The sequence below is a fragment of the Limulus polyphemus genome, unplaced genomic scaffold (genome assembly GCF_000517525.1).
Source record: "Limulus polyphemus unplaced genomic scaffold, Limulus_polyphemus-2.1.2 Scaffold141, whole genome shotgun sequence".
NCBI classification, from domain to species: domain Eukaryota; kingdom Metazoa; phylum Arthropoda; class Merostomata; order Xiphosura; family Limulidae; genus Limulus; species Limulus polyphemus.
In genome coordinates, this window is record NW_013665751.1 from 872,116 (window position 1) to 878,494 (window position 6,379).

General features: G+C 33.6%; 1 protein-coding gene across 1 annotated transcript in view; it reads right to left on the minus strand.

Moving 5' to 3' along the window:
- The window catches only part of LOC106474696 (protein toll-like), a 63,619-nt gene that overhangs the window by 37,378 nt on the left and 19,862 nt on the right, over positions 1-6,379 (minus strand). The window lies entirely within an intron of this gene.

Below are 6,379 nucleotides of genomic sequence, written 5' to 3' on the forward strand. Positions count from 1 at the left end.
CTTGTAAGTTTGTAAAATGTTTGTATATAAGTCATTGTTTGTAATAACTATTTGAAATAACTGTTTTGGTAAATTGTATTGTTATTTGTATATTAAAACATATTTGTATTAAAAAGAAAACGGTGTGTATCAATCTTGTTGGCAAATATCGTAAATTGGATATATATATATATATATCGACATTTACTTAATTGCTAAATCCAAAGTACCATTTAACTACTAAATTTAAAGTATCAGTTAACTCAGTTTCAGACCATTCGAAATTGTAATACGTAACAACTCTCACCTCCTACAACTAACAATGTTAGACGTACACTTACACCTGACAACAGAGCCCAGGAGCAACTAACGTCATTTAAACAAACGAGTGCAAAATGACATTTTTGTAATCTTCAGTTGTGACTAACTTAAATGCACTAAAAGGTTTGTTGTGGTTAAGCACAAAGTTACATAATGGGCTATCTGTGCTCTGCCCAGAAACCCGCTTTCTAGCGTTGTAAGTCTGCAAAAATATCGCTGTGCCCCTGAGGGGCCACTCTAAACGGTATCTTTTGTTCACTATATTGCATTTGTATGATAAAGAGTGGATTACGACGATCAGGATAATTAATTTTCAACTTCTTAATTAAGACTTGGTTCTAATTCGTTTGTTTGTAATTAAGTACAAAACGACATAAATGGCCATCTGTGCTCGACACACCACGTGTATCGAAACCCGGTTTCTAGCGTTGTAAGTCCGCAGACATACAGCTGTGCTACTGGGGGGCTTGTTATATTCCTTAGAGGGAAATGGAGAATCTTCGATATGTTTTAGACCTAAGAACTTTTTGATCAATATCAAAGAAGAACTACATTAAAATGTTTACGAGTGTACACCTTTCTTGCAATCCGTTTTTTATTTTTGTCTTCGAATCCTCTGTTTCATTGAAAGATATATCGATCTATTTGTGGTTTCCTTTTTTTTAATGTATCAATACATGCGCACGTGGTTCTACACAAGCGGGCGATAAGAAGCGCAGGAACTTGGCGACTAAGAGGTAGAGTGAAAGCAATGAAAAGGTACACAAACTACACGCTGTAGAGAAAACTAATCAAACACTATGATGATGGAATTGTGATACAGTCTTAGTATGGTCAAGCAAAATTCAGCATTGTTTTAAGCAGCCAAATCACTTTAGGTTACACTACGAAGGCAGTAAGCAAGTTGAAGTATGACCTGACCTCCACTAAGGAACATTAAGTATTATCTCTACAGAACTCTGAAGAGAATGACACAGACAAAATATTGTACCTGCATTAAAGCAAACACTTAAATGCTGTTCAATGTTTTTCTTGCTAAAATATGCATGTAGACAAGAACATAAGAAAGTGTATCATGAAAACTTTATTTACAGCCATGATGAAAAAACTGATGGTACAATTTTGTAGCATTGTATATATTTGATAAAACTTAGATGTTGAATCTTTAAGGTGCTGGAACACTGATTTATTTCAAATAACCTTGATCAAATAAATGATATGTAAATTTTTAACAATAAAGAATACGCATATTTTAGAATCTCCACAGCAGTTTTTTTTTTGACACAGTACAATAACGTTTAATATGTAGGATGGTAAAAATAGGACAGAAAGATCGACAGGTGGCAGCAGCAGTTATGTTTGTTTGTTTGTTTTTAATAATGCACAAAGCTACACAAGGGTTATCTGTGCTCTGCCCACCACGGGTATCGAAACCCGGTTTCTAGCGTTGTAAGTCTGCTGACATACCACAGTACCACTGGGGGGCAGCAGCAGTTATGCTATTGTCTTATAATAATTCGACTACCTGGGAACTCCACAACAAGCTTTATCTTAAAGTGCAGATTCTTAGCTTTAAAATTATGTATGTTTTGAGTATGTAACTGTCGGATGCATTAAATTTCTAAAACTCTCGTCTAATAGCCTTAACATTAAAATACCACTGCTTTATTTGTTAGAAGTGTAGTTGTAGCAGCTTTAGAAATATATACATATGTGTACGTGTGTAAGAGAGAGATTTGCAATATTGCACATTTACAAGGGACACTTTATTTATTATTTAAGGTATGTATAAATTATTTAATTGCTTTTGTCCCTCGGTGGGACAGCGGTAAGTATAAGGATTTACAACGATAAACTCAGAGGTTTGATTCCCCTCAGTGAACACAGAAGATAGCCCGACGTGGCTTTGCTATAAGAAAAACACACTTAATTGCTTTTATAGGGGAAATGAGCTGCAACTAATTGGACTGCAAATTGCATGCAGCTTCTGATTCAAAATTTGGCGTGCTAGGTGCATTAGAGTACTGGCAAAACCTTTTAAAGAAAGTATTACGCTTAATATTTGTTTCATCCATTTTTCTTATATCTGTTCTATTCAAATCATGATGGTAAAAATCACTCTGTTACTTTATGCTTGACTAATTAAACCTATAACATACAAGACAGTTGTTTTCTGCAATAAAGCAGTGTTCTGGATTCTGTTGTTAAAGTACAGGAAAAAGAGTACACAAACTAGCCACTTTATTAGGATCTCTTTCAAACACACTTGTCGAATACAGCAAGAAGCATAACTAAATAGCCAGTTTATCAGGATCCCTATCAAATACATTTTCTAACATTACATTTTTTTCTCTGCTTTACTTAACTGTCATAACGCAGTATGGTGATCATACTAATTGTAAAAAGCTTTATAAGTAGAGAGTGATGAGGACGACCTGTACTCTTGGATAGTTTGGTGGAAGAACACTGGCCCCGTTAGACAAAGGTACTGGGTTCAAGTGCTGGTCCTGGAGATGTTTTTCGCTTATCGGCTTTTTTCATTTGAAATTAATGTTAAATATTATCGTTTCTTATTTCATTTTAAAATAGACTTATTGTGTGATATGTACAATACTCAGATTGTAGCTACTTAACAAGGGGAGCTGAACTTGTTAAGTATAGTGGTTCTGAATTTAATTACCTATCAGTAACTAACTAAATAAATCAGAATTGAGATATAATTATAACTTTATATTAAACAAGCAGTAAAAGCAAAATACAAGCCAATTTTAAAAATGGGTGTTGGAGACCGTATTTTGCCCATCGAGAACCAGTACGACTGGATCTGTTAATACGTGCTTTAAGTCAGTCAGTGAAGACTCACTTTCGAAACATTCCCCATGTGTGTGATTTAGTTAATAATAGGTACGAAATTGATGCTAATTTTAATAATGGGAAGAATGTTTCCACTACAATACGAGCAGCAGATATGCCAAGTGATTGTTTAAGCCTTATAAATGCAGGGATAGATCATATAGTTTAGCTGCCAGACAGTGAAGAAGAGCAAAGTTGTCTCTAGCTTTAAAAGGAATTTATGGGTGACTATTGAAGACTGTTTCTCTGAAAGCTGTTAAAAACAGTCTCTCATCAATGGCAATGGAAAGTGAAAACTGGGGCGTAGCGAGAACTGCACGTAACACACTATGAGAAGAAACAACCGCAAATGCTCATAAAGTACTATATTTATCAGATCGTATTCCAACTAGCCAATTACTTTAACAGCAATAGGACATTACAAACATCGTTTATATCCGATCCAAGCAGGAAAGCACGACTTCAATATTACGTAGACGCAAATAGTAAACAATGAAGCATGTGAAGCGATCTTTTGTGTTGCGTTTCATCATTTTTCGTACTGACGGTTGGGTAAATACATAGGAAAAAGTAACACATAACTTTGCTTGTGTTGTTCCAACAGTACAAACAATTCAAGTAGTTGTTATGGAATGGGAAACGTTCTTCTTGACGGAGTTAGATCATTTGACTCTTATGGAAGAGTGTATATAATCACGAGTGTAATCGAACGTTATTTACTTTCGTGTCCACGCATTTCCCCTCTTGATCAATAAAAGCGCTTCCAAAACAATGATGTAACATGGTCGTGATGTTCGCAAATGATTTAAAGAGGAAGATAATGACTTCTTTAACAAACGTAACTACCGAATGTCAATTTGATGGAAGACGTTTGGAATAGAGAGAAACAAGTTCGCAAAAGTAAACATCTTTCTGATACCTGTAAACCAATCACAGATCATACTCATCAACGAATGGGCTACAATCGAACAAGGCACCTTCCGACGTCATGTAAAATTTACTACACGCCTATTTCAAAGTTTTATTGTTGTGAAAGATGGTTGAACCATATATTAAGTGAATTCCTTTAAGAAAGACCTGTCTGTGCATGAACACATGACATCTAGATATTTGAGACTACGAAAAAAATATATATACTTAATGGTGTCAATCCAAAAAGTTTAACAAAACGTCAGAACAATTTGGTTTATAAATCACATGCACCAAATAGTTTGAATAATTTATTAAAATTATGGTAAAAATGTTTTCTTTTTCCAACCTTTTGTTTTCAGTGCTGAGCTTTGAAATAAGTCATACTACAAAGAGAAACATTTAAAGAAGGCTGTTATAAATGCAAAGCGGCATGTTGTGATTATGTGAACAATAAAAAATAGTATAATACAACTTGATAGAATTTTTCGTTTGTTTCTGAACGCCATGTGAAATTACTTTTTCAATTCTATTTTAATCTTCTTTAAGAAGTTGTTTTTTTTTCAAACAGTATTAAGAATTATAGTGAAAAAGAAATAGTGATAGCTATTAGTATCGCACATTACACTGGATTGTATACTTTGATCAATTTATGTACAGAAGTATATATTTAATTAGATGTCTTCAATGATAAGCAATAATTTACTACCTATTTTTGAATTGATTATTAAATGAATCAACATACTTTTTGTGAAATATAATACTTTTGATTAACCCGGATTTTAGCGTTGTAAGTCCATAAACTTACCGTTGATCCACCGGGGGTCTCCAGCGAAGTATTTTAATAAAATAATAGCAAAAAGAATAAGTTTTACACTTAATGTGTAGTCAAACTAAACCTGATACCCTTGTTAACGTATATTATCAGATTGAATAAGTCCCTTGCAATGGACAGAGTGCAGATAGCCCATTGTGTAACTTTGCACTAAGAAAACAATAAGGTTGATTAGTATACTGGAATGGACAGCAACTGCCTGTTGTAAAAAAAAAAAAACAGCAACAAAAAAACACAAATGTAGAGGACGACGTTTCGAAATTCTTCTGTCTTTCGTCGTCCTCTCTTTCTATATGTATATATATATATATATATTTACAACAGGTAGCTGCTGTCCATTCCAGTATACACATCGTGAATATTCTGCCTAAACAATCTATCAAAGAAGGCTGATAATATTTTCAAATTTCAAATATGGCTAAGCATACACCGGCTATTATTTTACCATAATTCCCTTATTAACTGTATTTCTGAATGAGATAAATCATAGTTCATTTCAGAACTGACAAAAAATAGTATCACGATGTAGGTATTCTAAAGACAATCCATGGATCAAATTATATTTTCTAATGTTGTAACGTTAGTATGCCTAAGATAAATATATCAAAGTAAAGTGACTGATATCAGGTTACAGTTATCATTCAAAAACTTATGTAGCTAAATTAAAAATAAATTAAATTATTATCATCCACTAAAACTCAAACAAAATTCAACTAAAATCAGTGATATAAAACTCACCAAGTTCAGCTTCTGTGTGGCAAGAGATATGAATAATATCTAAGACAGCGAGAAACATTTTTTTAGACTCCAACGGACTACAACTCCGAGAAAAACTATTTTTTTACAGGATAGTGTCACGCAGAAATGTGTATCTAAAAAGTTTTCTTTATTATTATTATTAGATGTATATTTTAATTAATATTCAATAATAAACTATTTATTTCTTCTTTGTTTTACTTTTATCTATACTTAAATCAGTTACAGTTTAAGCGCACCAAGTACCAATGTAATATTCAGTCAATTTATCAACAATATTCGCCAAGAGGCAATAATCTGGTACTGCGTTTTAATCATGCTGCACCCCCAGTGGCACAGCGGAATGTCTGCGGACTTGCAACGCTAGAAACCGGGTTTCGATACCCGTAGTGGGCGGAGCACGTATAGCCCATTATGTAGCTTTGAGCTTAACTTCAAAGAAGTAAACAAATACTCATCCTGCAACTAAGAACGGAATTATCAGCCAATTTTCAGCAATATTAGTCAATAAACATCGATCAGGGATTACGTTTCAGTTTCAGTTATTATACTAAGTGTGCACAACTTTCTCATTAAAGTTAGTTAGTTTGTTTTTTCTAACCAGTGACACTATATATATATATATATTTACTGAACTGCCTAGATTAGTTTTTTATTACCCCCATGATTTCCTGTAATCTCGCCATTAAAAATGTCTCACATGCCAACATGAAGCCTGACCATTAC